This window comes from Octopus bimaculoides, chromosome 12 (genome assembly GCF_046866305.1).
Source record: "Octopus bimaculoides isolate indiv1 chromosome 12, ASM4686630v1, whole genome shotgun sequence".
Taxonomy (NCBI): domain Eukaryota; kingdom Metazoa; phylum Mollusca; class Cephalopoda; order Octopoda; family Octopodidae; genus Octopus; species Octopus bimaculoides.
In genome coordinates, this window is record NC_142939.1 from 58,957,533 (window position 1) to 58,979,850 (window position 22,318).

Genomic DNA, 22,318 nt, shown 5'->3' on the forward strand with positions numbered 1-22,318 from the left:
AAGAAAGACAAAATTTGCACTCAATGCAAATTTCCAAGCATATTTTAGGCCTTGTGTCGGTATTAGAAATAGTACTAATATACATATATAGTTCAGCAAACCGGGAAAAATTGCTTAGCAGTATTTCTTATGGATTTGCGATCAAATGCCGCCGAGGTCCACTTTACCTTTCGCCCTTTCGGGCTTGATAAAAAAAATGTACCAGTTGAGCATTAAGGTGTCTATATAATTAATTTCTCGCTCTGAACATTGCTGCCCCAAATTAGAAACAATATTAATATATAGTTTGACAGAATCATAAGTTACGGCCCTTTATATTCTGGGTTCAAATCCCGCCGACCCAAGTCAATTTTCCGGGATCGGTAAAATAAGGGTCCAGTTAAAAAGCCTAGTCGATTGATATAATGTATTCTAAATGTGAATGAAACTGTAATAGAAGTCTATACTCCTCCCACTAAAATTATGTGTGTGTGTGTGTGTGAGAGAGAGAGAGCGAGAGACTCATGGGGCTCAGGAACGAGAAATTCCGAATAAGAGTTCATTCATACCAAGTTTTATATATATATATATATATATATATATATATATATATATATATATATATATATATATACACATACATACACTCACACAAATGCAAACACACACATATATATATATATATAAATATATATATATATATGTGTGTGTGCAGTACTATTTCCAAATCCGATTTTCCCTTCACACTTCATTAGTTAGTAGTATTCATTACATTTTTTTTATTACTATCACTACTACTTCTGCCGCTGCATAGTAACAGTTGTAGCAACAGAGTACTACTACTGCTTCAGTATCAACATTAGTAGTAGTCGTAGCAGCAGCAGTAGTAGTAGCGCTAGTATTAGCACCAGTAGAGCTGCTACTAACCATTAACTGCAATCCTATCATTACATCTCCTATAGAGCAAAAGGCTTACCTAATCAGTGGAGGAGAGTCGGTTGGTGGAGCAAGGCAATACAAAAAAAAAAAAAGCAGGCAGTGCTTTCGGCTGGTACAGCTTCTTCTAAACATTAGTTTAAACCACCATAATATTCAACACAAGCATTAATTAATATACGTATATTCTGTTATTTATTTATTACTATGGAGTAGAAAAAACAAATACAAAAAGACTTTTAAAAACTTCCAGGTAAGCAAGCGTCCATCAATTCTTCAGTTTATTTAATTATTCCGAGGCTAAACTTTTTTTTCTTATTCCATTTTGCTACCCACGAGTGTAGTTCCTGCCATTGTTTATTATACTTAAATGAATAATAAATAAATAAGTGATTGTTATCTTGTACGTGTACTCGGCTAGTGATGACTATTGTTTGTAAACGGTTATCAGGTGGATGGTGATATCATAGAGAAACCGTATAGCCAAGCTTTTAACTCGCGATGTATATATATATATATACATCCGTTTAGTTTTAGCTGTTTGGAATATAGAGTGCTCAATACCGTAAGTTGTGTGCGTATGTATGTATGTATGTATATAAAGTGTGTTGCGAGGAAAAGGTTGGCTGTAACTTCGAAGTTTCGACTGCGTTGCCTTTGTATGATAGTCTGACGAAAGGCAACTGAACCGAAACTTCGAAGTCACTATCAACCTTTTGTTGGTGCTCTATTGAAATGCATCGAAGGATCCTTCACTTAATGTTTGACTATATATACATATATATATATATATATATATATATATATATATATATATATATATATACACACATATACACACACACACACACACATATATACATATCAGTGTTTTGTTACATTGCCACTTAGCAACTAAATGATTCCCAATAAACTTATAAATATTCTAAGAGGGACTGGCCAAAATACTACAACAGCTTAGTTTATTTATATTGCCCGAAACTATTTTTCACTATTCAAATATTCTCATTATTCTATTTTAATTTTTTTTTCGTTTATTTTAAAAATTAACTATAACTACTTCTATTTGATTTTTTCATTAAGCCTGCTATCAAATATTTTCCAAAACAAACAAATATATGTAAATAAATATACACTAAATTCAAGCACGCACACACACATTTATATGTGTGTGTATTAGTGCGTGTATATATCTATATATATAGTCTATTTCCCTACTAAATTAATCTGGTGGTACCAAACAAATCGATACCAGAACAGCTTGAAAACTATGCAGTTAATTTCAGTCGTTATATTGATTGCTATTATCATGTTTCCCCTTTCTTTCATAGAAAATAACCTATTTGTCCCCTAGGGAAACATCCCTCACCTTTCATTAAGGCAGTGGCTATATTTCCCTTACCTTGAATTACCATCCTCTTCTGACAGAATTTGGGAGACTGCACTGCACATAGGTGTCAAATGAAATTTGACAGGTTCTTGGGGACTGATCTTGAAAAGTTAGACAGTTGTTAATTATTTTTATTTTCAGCCGGGTCTGTTCTCCTCCTTTCTCTTTTGTCTTGTCGGTAGTGTTGTCATTTTATATTTTAGACACTAAGACGAGACATTGATTTCATAATTCTCGTTGCAAAAAGCAAAAGATAAGTCAAATATGAAGACGTTAGAATAAACGTGTGTGTGTATATATATATTTGCTTTTAAATTTAACCTTAAGTTGTATTTATTAATCCTTCTTGCTCGCAAATAAAGGTAAAATAACATCGTGTCCTACCTAAATTAGGCACAAGATATGATTGAAAATTTCCTTTAATTATGTGGAATCTACTTGATGATATCATTATCAATCTAAAAATTCGTCCCCTTTATATCTTGTTCTATTTTTCCTTCGATAAATTTTCCCTCTTCGATCAGATGATTTATTATTTTATTGCCACCTTTTTTTTTTCTATGAATGCATATAAAATACGATAGAACTTATTAAAGAATCATTCATCTTTTGTACTTAGTTATTTTCCACCGAGTAAAAACAAAAAACAAAACAAAACAAAAATAACTTCATCAGCTGAGCTGCTACCTGCATATTTATGACAATTTCGCTTGAGATAATATTTATCATTTATAATATATATATATATGTTTTTTATATCTGGAAGGGGATTGCACAAAGTCTTCTTTATTTGTGTTTTATTTCTACATAATTCTTTATATGCAATTTCAATCCGATGAAGATATTGCATTGCCCGACCGAGCACAAGCAAAGGAAGATAGCGAAATAGTTGCAGAGAGAGAGAGAGAGAGAGTGCTAGTTAATCAACCTCTATATATTACTGGTATTCTGTTTTGACTTAGAGAAGACAAGTCGATTCTAGTGATATATTATCTCTACAGTAAAGAAAGTGTTTAAGACATTTCCATAAATGATCTATACCTCGGTAGTCATCCGATCTTCCCCACCTATAACTGCTTCTTTCATTTATAATTTTAATTAGTATTTGTGAGCAAATTTCGCTATATTTATGCTGTTAGTATTCTTGTCCAAGAGCTCGAACATAGCTTCTTTGCTGAAGATAATCCAGTTATTATATTTATTTTTGCGGTTTGATTATGTTCATTGTTTCGTTCTTTTAACAAATTTTTGTTTCTAATTCAGAATGTCAGAAACAAACTAGATTGATTTTAAAATTTACATTGTCAGTTTAGCCTTTCTCTCTTAATCTTTTAGCTCTAAAGAATTAATTGTTTCCGACTTAACAGAAAGGATCTGGTTATATTTTCTCTCTAATATATTTGTCTATATATATACTAATAATTACGCAATTAGTTTTGTTATTTGAATAAACACACGTGTAATTAAATACACATAAATGTTTATGTGTATGTACATAGACAAACGCATTCATATATATTATTTTGGCCAGTCATAACTTGCCTGAAAGCCCCAGCGAAACTGAGACTAATAAGAGACTGACTCGTTGCAAAATAAAATATTATTAATCTTTACTATAGTCAACACTTAACGGATATATATATTATGTAAACATATGCATACATATGTTTAGTCATGTGTGTGTATGATGGTGTATGTAAACAGTTCCTCATTATATTAACTTCAGGGGCCGGTGGTTTGTAGTGGGATGGTCAGTTACCATTAGCCTCGAATATTATACTCGATTCAGTTTTATGGTGTAGTAACTAAATTTTCTCTGTGTCCACGGTTTTTATTTTTCTTCTGATGGTTAAATATTGTTTCTAATGGTGATATAATTCTAGAAGCGAGTTCTTTTAAACGACTTATCTGATAGTTTTGATACTCTTCTTAACGGTTCGACTTCTATAGTATTTCCTCCATTTATAATCCTTATTAATTAAAAATGTGATAACCTTATATATACAAACGATAAAATTAAATTCGGTTTGTTCATATTTAAAGATTTTTATGCACTTGATGAAAAAAAAAAAAAAAGTATTTTCTATTTTCGTCTCTCACGATTTGTCTTCCCTGCTCTTACAAATATAAAAATATTTACAACAATGAATGGGATTGATAAACTATATGACTCATTAACATTATATATTATTGACATTACATACTAATATATATTATGTATTTTTATATTGTAAATGGGGATGGAGGTTAATTGACAGTTATGAACTATCAGTAGAATGTTTTGAGTTTCGAACTAACATTGGGTTTCTATTGTCTATCGTCTAAATCAGTTGTACATATAAGCATATATATATATATATATATATATATATATACATATGGTGTCTTGGATAAACCACGAAGATGCTGAGGGAAGAAGAGAAAGAAACGGGTACTTGTTGACTGCGGAAGTCATAGGGGCCTTGAGTTTTAGTGTTGTGCACCTGTCGATAGGTAATTTTACTTACAGCGGTTTAATGAATTGAGAAAACCCAACCCTCTCTATGCCTAAAACAAGTAAGACATAAAAACTGCATATAAAAAAACAGAATGAGTGTCGGGACTAAGGAATGATAGCCCAAGCTAATCAGGCCTCTTAGTCTTAGGTACAATAATAATGCCGAGCGGAATGTGTTGCAAGAGGAAAGGCAGATATGCAACACCGGTAAACCAACCATCTTGTTGTCATTTCGGTCGGTCAAACCCCGATATACCTCAACTTACGCGCATATACCTCAACTTACGTCGGTTCCAAGACTTGACTGAAAAAAAACGACTTAACACGAAAAACATTAAAGAAAATTATTAGCTTACATCTGTTTTATTAAATGGTTTGTACATATTTCCACGTATTTTATTTGATTTACCACTTGAGTTTTAGTTTTTAAAAATTTTATGTTTTTTAAATATGTTCGGTGAGACCGACATTAAGTCGGATAAATCGATCGAAGTTGACTTTTATTTTTTTTGCATATAACACGTATGTATATAATGCAAAACCATATTAAAAATCCAAATTCAAAACCGGATAAAAAAAAAAAAAACAACTGAAGTCGAAAAAAGATGTAACTCAAAGCGACGTGTGTTGAGGTATGTCTGTATTAGTTATATACAGATTCGATTCATCTAAGTATATTTCGTCTTGAATAAGAAGAAAAGAGAGAAAAAAAAATGGACAGCAACTGTTGTTTACCGAAATGTCATTCAGCTGTGGTATAAAGACGAGCCGAGCTAAATAGAAATTGATGTTAGGCTAGATTCAGTGCTTGAATCACACACCATACAAATATGGTGTGTATAGATCTATGTTGCCCATCAGCCGCTGCTAGCTAGTTGTTATTGTTTAGCACCTTTCCTCAACCTGTTAGTCCTGATTGAACAGGCATATGATCAAAAGCATTCCATCTATGGCCATCTCGTCTCATTGAACAATGTAGGTCTAGGTATTACAACGTCCTTTCCTTTTTTAAATGGCAGGGTGCGGTTAGAGTGAATTTGGCTACGATTTCCAGACCACGGAACAGTTATGACTACTTTCTCTTTGGTTTGTTCACTGCCAGTAAACTGTTTCTCAACCATTTTTTAAAAATCTGGCAGACCCCCATAACCATTCGATGTTTAAAAACTAATTTTATAGATATTAACCATTTCGGTTAATGTTTACAATAGTAAGCATTAACCGATATTTCTTTCAAAATTCCCATTTTGTTATTTACTCATTAACTTGTGTAAGTTGAACCATGTAAGATGTTAGGGAAAGAAACCTAGCCGTTTCTTGCATTACATAAATTTAAATCAAAACTTTTCATGCTTCTTTAAATACTACTATGGATCTCCAATTTACTATTTTGGTCGCTTGGACCCCCGTGGGTCATATGGACCCTGGTTGGGAACCACTGATTTAGATGAATAATAATTATGATAATTTGATTTTTGTATCTGGTATGCAAGATTCCTTATGTGAATTCGTGTGTTGAAACAAATTTTGTTGTGCCTTAATAAAAAAACAAAACAAAAAGGAACACAGCTTCAATAAAGGACGGTCAAAGTCAAAATCCATTGATACGGTCGCAGATGTGGCGACGAAAAAGCTTTCTGGAATGAATAAATAGATAAATGAGTGGAAATTGAACCGGTTTGTATGTTACATTAAGGTAGCTGCCTCTCCAGACACGACACAATTATAATTCTCTCTAATTTTGGCACAGGGCCAGCACTTTTAAGGGGAGGGAGAAGTCGATTACAAAGACCCCCAATGTTCAAATGGTACTTGTCGATTCCTAAGGAATGGAAAGCTAAGTCGACCTTGACGGCATTTGAACTGATACCGTAAAGAGCCGGAAGAAATGCCGCTAACCATTTTGCCTGGCGCAGTGACGATTCTGACAGCTCTCCGCCTCATTAATTTATAATAAAGCTTTCTTTAATAACACTGATCGAGGATGGTACCGAGCGATATAGCGTGAGATCATACACACATACTCACACACACGCACAAACTAAACGCGAAGATTAGCCAAAAAGAAAAGTAAACAATAAAACCAAAGGAAAAATTCCGTGGACTACTCGTGGAAAACCCTTAAAGCATGGTCACCCTGACTACTAGGGCAAGTGCCCTTTCTCTCGGTTGTCTGTCTCTAATTTATGGGCGCGTGTTCACAGCAGGTTCGTTCACTCGGTCCAAGTTCGCAATACTCCAATCTACCTTTCAACAAATTTGCTGGAAGGGAGCACTTTCGTCTCCCGATATTTATCCTTTTTAGGCCTGGTACTTATTTTGCTGAACTGCTAGGTTACGGGGTCGTAAACGCACCAACACTGGTTGTCAAGCGGTGGTGGGGACAAACAGTTACACACATACACAGGACAGACTTCTTTCAGTTTACGTCTACTAGATCCACTTTGGTCGGCCCGGGGTTGTAGTAGAAAACACGTGCCCAAGGTGCCACGCAGTGGGACTGAACTCTGGATGTAAAGTCTGGAAGAAATGCCGCTAATTCCCTCTGTTCGGTGGGTTAGTGATTCTGTCAGCTGGCTGTAGTAGTAGTAGTAGTAGTAGTTTTTTGCCACCAGGGCGACGGGTGAGGGAGACAGTAGACCGACAGATATAAAGTGTGGGGGTTTATTCTCCTGTGGATAATAAAAGAAATAATAATAGTGTTCTTGCATTAACTCGAGATTAAGGAAAGATGTATGTGCTATAAATTCGTTCAATAGATGATTGCATGATTAGTGTTTATTTTATCAATCCTAGGGGGATGAATTGTAAAATCAACCTGAATAGGATTTCATGTTAAAGGAACGGCACAGGATACAGTACTCTACCTTTTCTGTCACTCTACCCTCACTCACCCTGGTAATAAAATAAGTGCAGTAATGGTGATTAAGACTAATGGTGTCAAATAGCGCAACTCGTTATTGATTAGATTCTTTTTTCATTGCCTCCTACACATTGCTTCTAGTAACTGTTATAAAGACATAGGTGCAACAGTAACACATAATAAATATACATATAAGCTGACGTGCATGCATGTGTGTAATAAATATACACACACGTTTTCTCCCCTATCTCTTCCTTTCTCTCCCTTATACATAAGTCTTGCTGGCGTCGTTGTTTTGCTAACATGGACACAAACATTAAAGTATTGTAGTGATAGAGCGAGGATCAATATCATTCTCTTTGATCTTTGGAGGTTCATAGAGTTAAATGTCAGTAACGCTGCACTTCTTTTAAATACGATAGTTAGTTATTTTTTTCTTTAACCTTCTAGTTTATTAAAACTATCTTCTGGTGTTTAGGATTTACCTTGATGACTTATCAGAGTGTCTATACCAGTTTTTAGTGGCAGTATGCTGTATCGCGTGTTGCCAGGGGCAACGGTTGGCATTAGGAAGAACATAACATTGAACCATAACACTGCTTTGAAAAGTCATCTCTAACTCATACCGACAAGGAAAAGCGAGCGTAAAAACGAAGTTCTACTCTTTGTCTAACTCAAAGTAGTTCAAGCTCTCAGTGTCTTCCTTGTTGAATAAGCACAGAATGCGTAGTCTTCTGATCATACGCTTTCAATTTCTCCATTGAAATTAATTTTCACTAGCACACTAATATGCCACTACGGTATATTCAACAGCTGAGTCCACTTTGCTCTGAGTAGGCACTGCAGCATGCTATGGTATATTAAACACTGGCTGCACAGTAAAATTCGTGATTAGTTGGTTGGCTGCACTGAATTCAACCGTCAGTTGGAACAACTACTTGCAATGGACTGACATCTTGTGAGAATGGTCTCTTATCTGTTTACTATCAATAGAACCATGGATAAGCGCTGGATCGATGGGAATTGGATCATTCAACTTGTTCCAGCAATCTAAAGTATGAGTATAAATCTGGAATATATATATATATATTATATATATATATATATATATATATATATATATATATAGATATAAATTTAATGAATGGAGTAAAACGCATATTTTAACTTCATACTTTTATTTCCAACATATGTTTCGAAGAATTACAAATTATACGATCCATAGGTTCCCATGCATTTCCCTGAAGAGAAGATTATATTTTTAACATCGCCAATTCCCATGGATCGTATAATTTGTAATTCTTCGAAACATATGTTGGAAATAAAAGTGTGCAGTTAATATATGCGTTTTACTCCATTCATTAAATTTATATATACTCAAGTACCCAAAATATCAAGGAGTTTCTACCTCATAAACAGGAGTTACACTACAGTTATTTTGTGATCTTTGCTACCCTGGTATCTATTAACCAATTTATTTTGTCCGAGTTATTTATTAATTAGGAGAAAATAAATACATATAATAATATATATATATATATATATATACATTAAGCATCCATTTTTTTTTTTCATGCTTGTGTGTAAGGGTGAAACGAAATTCATTGAGCTAGATCTTTTACTGTTGGCTGCCCTTCCTGTTGCCAATTTTCACGTATTTTATGCATGGTAATATTTCCTCAAGATTTTCAAACACAAGCCACACGTTTGCTTGCTGTTTTCATGGAAGACTGAATGAATGACACCACATATTTACAATTAGCTTGCAAAGTCAAGTTACAAACACAAGCATGTTTACGCGCACACGCACACACACACATGTATAGAGAGATGGGTTTCTTTCAGTTTTCATTTACCAAACCTACTCACTGGACTTTGGTCTGCTCAGAACTATAGAAGACACTTGATCAGTGCTACACAGTGGGACTGAACTCAAAACCACTTAATCACAGTTTCTCTCTGTGGTACAGGCCTGGGTTTAAGAGTTTTTTAAACTTTTTTTGTTGTGGGAAGCTAGTAGTTGCCATGTCCTCTTCACACCATGCCACTGAAGTTTATCCAAGGGAGAAGCTACTGACTTGGGCAGACATAGCTTGTAATCAGTATCATTGTAAGCTTTGCTGCCAGAATGTAAGGAGTCAGAAGAGACACTGCAAAGCATCTTTCCTGACCCTCTAACAGTCTGGCCAATCCACCGCTCCTGGATTGGTATTGGTGAAATAAACAGTGGAGATGCTTTGTCTCTTGCAAAAAACTGCAGGAACTATTCAGAATTTTTGCAATCTCCTCTTCTAAATCCATTGCAATGTTGGAAACCCTCGTGTATCATCTGCAGATATCTCGGGGTTTACAGGCTTCCCTTAGCTTGTACGCTTCACCAAAGTGGAGCAGCAGGGACTGAATTAGTCTTTTACCTGCCGAAGGGTTCCACTTGCAGTCTTGTAGTAATCATAGTCACTTTGAGTTGGTTTCAGCTACTGTTCCTGTCTCCTTGGTGGTTTACCTCAGTTGCTTGGATTCTAAACCAATCTTCTGTAAGAAATAGCACACTGATCTAGCTGGAAAGCCATGCTTGCCATCCTTTGACAAGTGCCTTGTTGACAAAGTCTTGATATTTTGTTTCCTTTAGCTGGTGAGAAATTTCAAGTCTGTCTTTCTAGAGTACTGTAAGTTCAACCACAATCAACCACAAAAAGGATGAAAAATGAAGTTAACCTTGGCAGGATTTGAACACAGGACACTGAGTATTGGAACATATATATATATAAGGCATTCTATCCAATGTGCTAATGTTTCTGCCAATACACCACCATATTAATAAAATGGTTATAGTTGAGAAAAATACTTTAGTCTGAGATGGTCTGAATTGGCAGAAACAAAAAGTGGTAAGAAGGGATCTACAAACATTGGGACCCACAGAGGGGATGAGAGGGGACTGAGACTCCTGGTGGTTTGCTGTGCTTAAAAAGACACATCAAGATAAGTAAAAACTTGATTGCTCTTGTATTCAGGCTTGGCTCTTGCAACCCTCTCCAGCTGAGCATCTTGTGAGCTTGTAAGTGCTGGTGCCATGTAAAAAGCACCTGTAACTGGTGCTGTGTAAAAGCACCCAGCACACTCTGTAAAGTGGTTGGCGTTAGGAAGGGCATCCAGTTGTGGAAACCATGCCAAAACAGACATGGAACCTGAACAACGCTTCAGCTGGTCAGCTTTTGCCAAACTGTCCATCCCATGCCAACATGGAAAATGGGCATTAAATGATGATGATGAAAAACAAAGCATGGGCATGTTCCATGTGGCTTTCAGTTCAGTCCCATTCTGCAGCATCTTGGCCAAGTGTCTTCTTTTATAGCCTGCGCTGATCAATGCTTTGTGAATGAACTTGGAGGATGGAAACTATGTAGAAAGGCCATTGTATATATGTGTGTGTGTAAGTATGTCTGTGTGTTTATATCCCACCCCTACTTGACAACCAGCATCAGTTTGTTTGCATTCCTGTAACTCGATGGTTTGGCAACAGAAATTGATAGAATAAGTACCAGGGGTGTTTTGCTTAACAGAACCCTTCAGGGCATTGTCCCAGTTGTTGCAGTTCAACGACTGAAACCATGAAGGTTGCTTTTCAAAACTTAATCAGCTCATTTGTTATGAGAAGTGTCTTCTGACATTTTGGGTAGGATTTTTCTACAGAACAAGCGCTTGGTTTGAACTCCTGATCTTGTACTAACTAAAGCATCTAAACTTAACACACAGTGAAGTTTTGTTCCTCCTACAAGGAATTATCAGCGGCTATGTCTGATGGAGCTTAACCCTTTAATATTTAAACCAGCCATATCTGGCCCAAATATGTTACTTGTTTCATGTTAACACTGACCAGATTCAGCCTCTTACACCTACTCGACAATGTCATTCTAAAAATAAGCAACCACATCATCAAAATCTTGAAGCTACAAGACAATGTATGATTACTTCAAAACAGTATTAAAATTGGAGTAATCTGAATGCTTAAGGGTTAAGTTAGGACCACTAGTGATGTCTCTCTCTTGTCTATTAAACTGTTCAAGACCAAAATATACAGTAGTGAAGCATGTAAGTTTTTTAGTGCTTCTGTTTCTCATAGTGGTGGCCTAACCCCAAAAACCTGCAGCAGCTAGCTACAGTGGATCGTTTAAATTTTGTTGTTCTGGTGCATCGCTATGCCAGTGAGGAGATGCAAACTAACTGTTGACTCCTCATTTATTCAGGTTGTCATCTGAATAAATATGCCAGCTCCTGATTTGTGGAAGGCTGTGTGTGAGTACATATTTGCATAGATGCATAGTAGTTGCAGTGTCCCAGATATGTGAACAATACTTCTAATGTAAGGCATATCTGAATTCAAGGATTAGCAATTATGTACTAAGTATATTTGACAAATACATCATATGTTCAAACATTAGTTTTGTTGGTCAAGTTGGCTGAGGAATGGTGATCATTATTTAGTGTAATTGCAATATGGGATGGTAGTAGTAGTAGTGGTGGATATTTATGCTAGGAGACGAGGGTCAAGGTATACTTGTGTATAACAAAATTATGAATTTTGTCTTTGCAGATTGTTCAGGAATTAGTTTGGATTTTGTAGTCTTAAATTACATTTAAAAAAAACCTGTTGCTCATTGTGAAACCCCTTCTAATAGTGTACCATTGGAGAAATCGATATAGGTTGATGGTCATAGCTGATACTTTTGAACCGAAGTTTGTTTAATGAAACCTGACCTTTGTGTAAGCTGTAGAGATAGGTTAGCTCTCCCAGGTCTATTATGAGCCTACAGGCTCACTAAATTGGAGTTTATCCCACTTCCTGTGGTGTATAAGTGACCAATACCCTTCCCTAAATGGGACACCTGTTAGTTGGTTGTAGGGTCAAACCCCTCTGTTGTTACTGGTACTCATTTTCAGCTGGGTGAACTGGAGCAATATGAAATGATGTGCTTTATTCGAGAACACAATGCACAACTCCACCTAAGAATGAAAACCATGATCATACTGTGAGCTTTCATCACAGAGATAGGTTAACTGTCTAAATATATATATTAAAAAAAACACACACAGAACATCAATACAATAGATTCTATGCAGAAAGATATATCATCATTAAAGATAAGATAAAGTGTCTGATGCAGTGCCTGGGTGCTTATGCACTGAAAGTATGATGGGGAGAGCGGGAGGAAGAGACGAGATGAGTTGGTATGTGTGGAAGTGTTTTGTAGGTTTGGTGAGTTCAGACAAGTGGAGTCTGTTGTAGTTAGCTACAATGTATAGTGGTTACAATGGAAGATAAATAGCTCAACTGTGGACCAGTTTTATGGCCTGTTGACGAACGAAAGACTAATCAGAAAAATGCTGTTGTTTAGTGTTTAGTCCTAGGCAAGCCATGATTGAGCGGACCTGTTCCAGTCATTACCATTTGGTCTTTTACTTTTTACCTGCTTCAGTCATTGGACTGCTGCCATGCTGGGGCATCGTCTTGAAGGGTTTTTAGTCAAAGAGGTCGACTCCAGTGCTTATTTTGGATCTAGTTTTTTTCATTCGCAAAATATGCATTTTTTTAAAGACAGTAAAAAATCTGAAAATCGGCATTTATTCTATCAATCTCTTTTACCGAATCGCTGACGTATACAAACCAAGATCGGTTGTCGAACGTGAAAGGAACACAACCATAAAGACGTGCACACACATATAAGACGGGCTTCCATTTAGTTTCCTTTTTCTAGATTAACGCGCAAGTTATTGGTTGACCCAGGGCTATAAAGTTTGACACCTACCCAAAAGGCTGCGCAGTTGCACTGAACTCAAAACGATGTGGTGGCACAACGAGTTTCTTCATAACACAGCCATTCCTGTTTTGGGATTACACACCATCTTACTTCTTCCTTTTTATAATAATAATGAAATTATTGTGTGTAGTGCCCAGGTGCACTACAGCTCATTAAAGGTGCACGGACAAAGATAAGTTGTGATATGTGGAAGGTTTGGCTGTTATTTCTAGCAGGCCTTGCTCCTTCATTGGTTCAGTTGAATGTGTTGGAATCTTTGAAATTATGAAGTGTTATTGTCTTTTAGCCTCAATGCATTCGAGTTATTTTATTGGCAGAGTGTAAGCTAAAAACTACAATAAACAAATACTTTATTATAGTGTATCGACACGCTACTTTCCTTTTAAGATAAGGGAGATTTTGGCATAACTGCAGATTGGTGCCCTCGGCTTTGTATTCGTATAGTCTTCTGAAGAATACACATGTTTTTAAAAATGAAATGTTGCAGAAACCTTTACAAGGTTGTAGATTATGAGTAAGTTGAAAGCATTAAACAAACTTATTGTTTTTAAAGGAATTTTCGATCATCCTTCTCCCCACCACACGGCTCGACTTTGCTTCCGCAAGGATTCTTTTAAGAAAATTTAAAGTGTGTATTTTTAAATGACATCTTTTTTGCAGATATATGTTTTTGAGAGTGCGGATTACAATTTATGTTGCTAGAATTTGGGGGAAAAAAAATAAATTTTTGAGCTGTTTAAGTTTGTTCTTTCATCATCGACTCAATTCCAACATTAATTACGATCAATTTCCGTAACTTCGGCATTTTATTCTTCTTTTCTAATCATACGTAATCAACACTCTTGAAAGCACTTTTCTGCCAAACCTCATTTAAAAATTTGCATTTTAAAGAATAATAATCAGGAGGCTGGGGAGGAATATGAAATCCCTTAACCTTTTTGATACCAACATGCACGAGACCGCCCATGATTCTATGATATAAATTTCTCGTTTTAAAGTGATCTAAATTTAAAATCTTCCATCACAATTTCATGTTTGAAACAAAGACAGTGTATTTCAACAGAAATATGGTTTAAAAATTAGATAGATAAAAAGTTATGAAAATAACCGTAAAGTAACCCTTCGAAAACGTATCTGCAAAATTTCATTTAAGAATATGTCGGGAAGAGAATATCACTCTGTAGTCATGCGGAGGCGTTTGGCTGCTATTTCTTGCTTGTCGGACGACCTGTAGAGGCGTCCTCGTTGGTTGGAATATTTAGTTAGATGTGTATGTGTGTGTGTGTGTGTGTGTCCTTGGTCACATCGCCTTATTGTTCTATTTTTGTCCCTGTTCAACTCTAAAAATAACTTTCGCTTGATAATAGAGATAGCTATGGAACAACAACTGATCGCTACTTTCCTTCCTTTTCTATTGCTGGTGCTCGTCACGAACGGTAAAAAAAAGCATAATGTGTTCATAAAGCCAAAGAGGAAACATTAAACAGAAACACCCGAAGAAAATATCTCCATCTTCTATTTGTTGATATTTGTTAAAAGTTATTGCTGACAAACTTCGTTAGATGACATTTCATTTATTTATTGTGCTGCCAAATACAGAAAGCATTACGAAGCTTTGGTACATCGTGCATTGTTAGAAGTAAACGATCTGTGTGTGTGTGTGTGTGTGTGTGTCTAAATAGCGTGCTAATATTTGTATACACAGTATGTATATATGTGTCTATGTAGTGTGTATATATTTCCATCTTATGCATATATATATATATCATCATCATCATCATCGTTTAACGTCCGCTTTCCATGCTAGCATGGGTTGGACGATTTGACTGAGGACTGGTGAAACCGGATGGCAACACCAGGCTCCAATCTAAATTTGGCAGAGTTTCTACAGCTGGATGCCCTTCCTAACGCCAATCACTCAGAGAGTGTAGTATATATATATATATATATATATATATATATATATATATATATATACCGGAGTAAGCTGACCAAAGCCTTGTGAGTGGATTTGGTTGATGGAAACTGAAAAAACCCTGTTTTGTGTGTGTGCGTGTGTGTTTGTCCCTGCAGGAGTTGCAGGAGATTCCAAAGTCGTTTGGAGGCTGTGGTTAGAGCCAATGGTGATTTTATTGAATAAATTTACTCTTTAGTATTTCAAAATAGTTTTATGTAATTTTAGTAATATCTGTTAAAATGAGATGTCAAGTGTTATTTTCATTTTTGCATAATTTAGATGACATTTTATTCACTGTACCTTATATGTATGCCTGCATATATTTATGTATATATCATCTTTGTTTTTAACATCTGCTTTTCCATGCTAGCATGGATCAGACAGAATTTGTTTGGGCAGAATTTTACGACCGGATGCCCTCTTTGTTGCTTACTCTCACCTACTTCCAAGCAAGGTAAATATTTCCTCATGGCCAGATTTGAAATGATAGTGACGATTTGAATGTTTACATTACATGTTTACATATACTTTGTTAACTCATATACGATAGGAAAATACTGTCCTTTCTCTGCGCTAAACTTGCAGTGATTCCAATCTGACTCTCATGTCTCCATTGTTTGCACTGAGTATTGAACTGCCTCTCTCTCTCTCTCTCTCTCTCTCTCTCTCTCTCTCTCTCTCTCTCTCTCTCTCTCCTCCCACACACATTAAATATATTAAAATTAATTATATATCATGAATTGATTTGCCTCAAAAATGAAAAGTAACAACTAATCATTAAAGTTTAATTAATTATTAGTCTTCTTTAAAAAAAAAAAGAAATGTCCAAAAAAAATATAAATGAATAAATTATTGTTCTCTGCTACTGCAGTACTGATTGATATTGATTTTAGATGTTTAAATCTAGCGTTAAAGATTAAATTAAGAAGATTATGGGACATTCCAGAATGGCCAGCTAGGAAGAAGTGAAAAAAAAAAAAAATTAATGTGTGTGTTTGTAATGTGTGTATGCATATACGTATGTGTGTGTGTGTATCTTTTATCTTTCACTTTATTCAGTCATTGAACTGTAACCATGGTAAGGTGCCACCTTAAAGGGTTTCATCAAACAAAATGACCCCGGTACTTATTTTTTAAGTCAGGTACTTGTCTCTTTTGCCAAAGCACTAAATCACACACACACACACACACACACACACACACACACACAGGAGCTTAATATAGTTTCTGTCAAGCTTCCGTCCTCCCTAATTTGTTCTTGAGACATTGGTAGCTCTATGGCAGTAGAAGATACTTTTCCAAAGTGCTATGCATTGGGACTGAACTTAAAACCACTTAAAACCACTTCTTCACCATACGTCTTTGAACCTGAGTTTGATTGGTTCAAGCCCTTGATCCTACCCATTGTATATCAATTTGTGACTTATTCTATCCCTATCTATATTTCCAACTGCTAAGTTACAAGACATACAACTGGTTATCTGTTGGTTGTGTTGACTAGTGTCCCAACTGATCCAATCAACAGAACAGCTTCCTTGTGATATTAACATTCTAGTTTAAGAATTATATATATATATATATATATATATATATATATATATATATATATATATATATATATATATATATATATATATATATATATATAATTATATGTATTTCTTCTATCTTAATGAATAAAAATTCTTCGGATAGAATAAATGGGTTAATAGAAACCAATGTAGCAAAGAACACAAAATAACTGTGGTGTGGTTCCTGTTTTTGAGGCAGAAACTCCTTGAAATTTTGGGTATTTGAGTATATTTAAAAATTTAAGGAATGGAGAAAACGCATGTTATAATTGCATACTTTATTCCTACATATGTTTCAAAGGATTACAACCTGTGTGATCCATAGGGATCTGTGATGTTAAAATTGTAACCTTCTCTTCATAATGTCTTACGTTTAAGATGATTCCCATGCTTTCCCTGAAGAGAAGGTTACAATTTTAATATCACAGATCCCTATAGATCACATAGGTTGTAATCCTTTGAAACATATGTAGGAATAAAGTATGCAATTATAACATGCGTTTTCTCCATTCCTTAAATTTTTATATATATATATATATATATATATATATAGTCCACTCTGCAGAGTGATTGGTGTTAGGAAAGGTATCCAGCCATAAAAAAAACCCTGCCAAAACAGACACAGTAGCCTAGGGTAGTTTTCTAGCTGGCTGGCTCCTGTCAACCGTCCTACCCATGCATGGAAGACAGATGTTAAATGATGATCATGATATATATACAAGACATTTCAAGCGAGATCGTTGCCAGTGCCGCCGAACTGGCTCCTGTGCAGGTGGCACGGAAAATACACCATTTTGAGCGTGGCCGTTGCCAGTACTGCCTGACTGGCCTTCGTGCCGGTGGCATGTAAAAGCACCCACTACACTCTAGGAGTGGTTGGCATTAGGAAGGGCATCCAGCTGTAGAAACTCTGCCAAATTAGATTGGAGCCTGGTGTAGCCATCCGGTTGCACCAGTCCTCAGTCAAATCGTCCAACCCATGCTAGCATGGAAATCGGACGTTAAACAACGATGATGATGATATATATATATATACACACACATATATATATCATCATCACCATCATCATCATCGTTTAACGTCCGCTTCCCATGCTAGCATGGGTTGGACGATTTGACTGAGGACTGGTGCAACCGGATGGCTACACCAGGCTCCAATCTAATTTGGCAGAGTTTCTACAGCTGGATGCCCTTCCTAACGCCAACCACTCAGAGAGTGTAGTGGGTGCTTTTACGTGTCACACACACACACACACACACACACACACATTTCAGTTATCATCAACCAAATCTATTCACAAGGTTCTGATAGGCCTGGGGCTATAATTGGAGACCTTTTTTCAGTGTGCCAGGCAGTGGCAATATTGTTGGGCAGCAAGTTCCTCAACGTAATAGCTTTATGATAAGGCTATTATAAACTCCTGTTTATTCCTGAAATACAGAATGAAACTGCTTCCAGTTGATTTGAACTCACAACCTAGTTCTTGTCTGCCATTTCCACTTGACCAAATATGGCTTCTATTACAGGAAGGCATGGGTGGCAGAGGGGTACCGTTTTTTAGGAGATGAAATAATAATCTTTTAATGAAATTTCCTTCCTTCCATTTTTTTTCTTTTTCTTTTCAGTTTCCTTGTCTTTTTCTTTTTTCTCTTTGTCTCTGGTTCACAGGTGTCAACAAGTGCATTCTGCCTTATTCGTATTCCTCATGGAAGTGAATTTGTGTATGTTTCATTTACACTCCTTCTAAAACACTTAATACCACTCCTGTTTTTGGCTGGTTTGCAAAACCACCAGAGTTAGTGGTGGTGGTGGTGGTGGAAAAAACAGGAAGGGAGAACAAGAGAGGGGGGATAGGGGTGAGTGGAGCCATTATTTTAAATATGTTTTCTTTATGGAGTGTAATGGTGATTATAATTGTGCTGATGTTGATATATGAAGGAATATGACTGGATCATCCTGATTTGAAATAGAAATATAACATTTATAGTTTATACACTGATAGTGTCTGCATATGGGTATTTATATATATATATATATGTATATTAATATATGCACTATACACACACATACACACACACACACACACACATACATACACACACACACACACACACACACACACATACACACACTCACGCACAAACATTTTGCCCCGCTCCTCTCCTTTTAGCATTGCACTTTTGAAGGGAAACATTGTTTCCTCAGCTGTCTCTAATACTTGTTATTCAAATAAACAAGTTTTGTTGAATTCCCTCCCCCCCCTCCCCCTCTCCCGCTGCACGACCACTATAACTTTCAGTTTAATATATGATAAATGCCAGTTTGTTGTTTCTGGCTAATTTTCAATTAAGTTGAACGTTGGCGGTGGTGATGGTGGCAACGACTGACACTGTAAAAATGTCAGATTAGATACTTGACTTCTTGTGTGATTCCACTTCCGTGAATTAATAATTCCAGAGTTCGAGTCTTTACGGAGCCACTGATGCATTTCATGTTTTCAGAATCAATAAAACCAGTTATATTATATAACAGTGGAGGTGCAATGGCCTAGTGGTTAGGGCAGCGGACTCGTGGTCATAGGATCGCGGTTTCGATTCCCAGACCGGGCATTGAAAGTGTTTATTGAGCGAAAACACCAAAAGCTCCATGAGGTTCTAGCAGGGGGTGGTGGCGAACCCTGCTGTACTCTTTCACCACAACTTTCTCTCACTCTTATTTCCTGTTTCTGTTGTGCCTGTAATTCAAAGGGTCAGCCTTGTCACACTGTGTCACGCTGAATATCCCTGAGAACTACGTTAAGGGTACACGTGTCTGTGGAGTGCTCAGCCACTTGCATGTTAATTTCACGAGCAGGTTGTTCCGTTGATCGGATCAACTGGAACCCTCGACGTCGTAAGCGATGGAGTGCCAACAACATTATATAACAGACTCTTTGGACTATGCTTACCTTAAAGAAACAGATATCATGCCTTTTCAGAAGTCATTATCATCATCATCATTTAATGTTTGTTTTCCATGCTGGCATGGGTTGGACAGTTTGAAAGGAGCTGACGGGCTGTTCGGGCTCCATGTCTGTTTTGGCATGGTTTCTACGGCTGGATGCCCTTTCTAACGCCAACCACTTTACAGAGTGTACTGGGTGCTTTTTACACAGCACCAGCACCTATGAGCCTGCAATATTTATGGTTGAGCCTGTATGTGAGAGCAACCATGCTTTTAATTTGCTTGATGTGTCTTTTCAAACACAGCAAACCCACCAGGAGTCTGTTTGTTTAACCTTCAGTGTGGAAATGTATTGTACTGGGGCTGAAATATTTAGTTTGTTTGTTCATTTGTTTTATGTCTGTTTTTCTATGATAGCATGTGTTGGATGAGTGCGTATCATTGAGGCTCTGTTTTACAGCTAGATGCCCTTCCTGTGCTAATCCTTGGTTGTCCAGTGAATTTTTTTTTTTTTTTTTGTTTTCATTCCTCTTGTCTTAGAAGGCATAGAGCTAAACAATGATTTTGGTAATAAGGAATGTCAAGAAATCACATCATTTGTTTGCTTAATGCTTTCATGTGTGAAGTGCAGACTGTATAATGGGCAAATAAAAGAAATCATTACTTTCATCTTTATTATTATCATTATTATTATTATTATTATTAAGGTGGCGAGCTGGCAGAATGGTTAGCATGCTGGGCATTTTGTCTGTTTTCAAGTTCTGATTTCAAACTCCTCCAAGGTCGACTTTGCCATTCATCCTTTTGGGGGTCAATGAAATTAGTACCAGTCATGTACTGGAGTCAATGTAATCAACTATCTTCCTTTGACCCACCTGACAAATTCACCTTTTTATATATATATATATATATATATATATATATATGTATGATGAACTCTCCCGTCAAGGATGACTTATGAGTGTTCAGACTTTGCACCAAATGACCTGCATATATGATTTGTTTATAGTGATCAACTGTATGTGTTGCACATCCACTCACTCCCTCCATATAACACACACACACACACACACACACACACACACACACACACACACACACACGTAAAAAGCACTCACTACACTCTCGTGGTTGGCATTAGGAAGGGCATCCAGTTGTAGAAACTTTGCTAGATTAAATTGGAGCCTGGTGCAGCCTTCTGGCTTTCCAGCCCTTAGTCAAACCATCCAACCCATGCCAGCATGGAAAGCAGACGTTAAACAACAATGATGATGATGATATATAAATACACACATGCATAGATATAATTCAGTTTCGGTGTTATATTTACACATACACTCATACATATACACCGTCCTCATGCATGCACACATAAACATACACATTATCCTTTGAACAGAATAAATATCATACTGTGTGCTTCTCTCGTTTAACATTTCTCAAACACCAAATCTCGTTTTGTTTTCATTTCAGTTCTGTTTCTAATCAAAATGTTTTGTTTTCTCATCAAGGTTAAACCTACTCTACTACTTCTTAGATCTTCAGTATGCATGTGTGTGTATGTATGTATGTGTGTGTGTGTGTGTGTGATTAATATATGCTCTCCACTTGTTGATCAACAACCGAATAAGATTAGGGTTTGTCATGTAAGCTTGCTGCCACAAATACTTGTTCTCTTGTCTTGTTAACAAGAAAAGAACGGGAAGAAGAAAACAAAACTAAAATGAAATTGAAACCATTGAACTCTCCTCACGTCTTAAGATTTCCTTAGAAGGAAAAGGTTTTCAGGAATGTTAAATGTTGGCAGATTAGGGTTCTATACAGGGATGACAAAGAGAGGCTTCTCACTGGTTTATTAATACAGTAAACCATGTGATCTTGGGTTCAGTCCCACTGTGCAGCACCTTGAGCAAGTATCTTTTCCTATAGCTATAGGCCAACCAAAGCCTTGTGAGTGGATTTGGTCGATAGAAGCTTAAAAGAAGCTGTCATGTATATATATCTTTTATCTGTTTCAGTCATTAGTCCGTGGCCATGCTGGGGCACCACCTTGAAGAATTCTTTTAGTCAAATGTATCGATCCCAGTACTTTTTTTTTTTAACCTGATACTTTTACTATTGGTCTCTTTTGTCGAACCACTAGTTATGGGGACGTAAACACACCAACACTGGTTGTCAAGCAGGGGGTGAGGAGCACACACACACCCACACACACATGATGAGCTTCTTCCAGTTTCTTTCTACCAAATTCACTCAATAAAGCTTTGGTGGGCCTGAGGCTATAGTAGATGCCAGAGTGGGACTGAACCGGGAACCATGTGGTTGGGAAGCAAGCTTCTTACCACACTTGCACCTCTCTCTCCCT

At 36.5% G+C, this 22,318-nt stretch overlaps 1 protein-coding gene across 9 annotated transcripts in view; it reads left to right on the forward strand.

Annotated features, from left to right (window-relative positions):
* The first annotated feature begins 937 nt into the window (after positions 1-937).
* The window catches only part of LOC106883607 (tripartite motif-containing protein 2), a 213,204-nt gene continuing 191,823 nt past the window's right edge, over positions 938-22,318 (forward strand). For all 9 annotated transcript variants that reach the window (XM_089361113.1, XM_014934695.3, XM_089361109.1 and 6 more), the window contains exon 1: positions 938-1,168. The gene's annotated coding sequence lies outside the window, so the exon portion shown is untranslated. The remainder of the gene's footprint in view (positions 1,169-22,318) is intronic.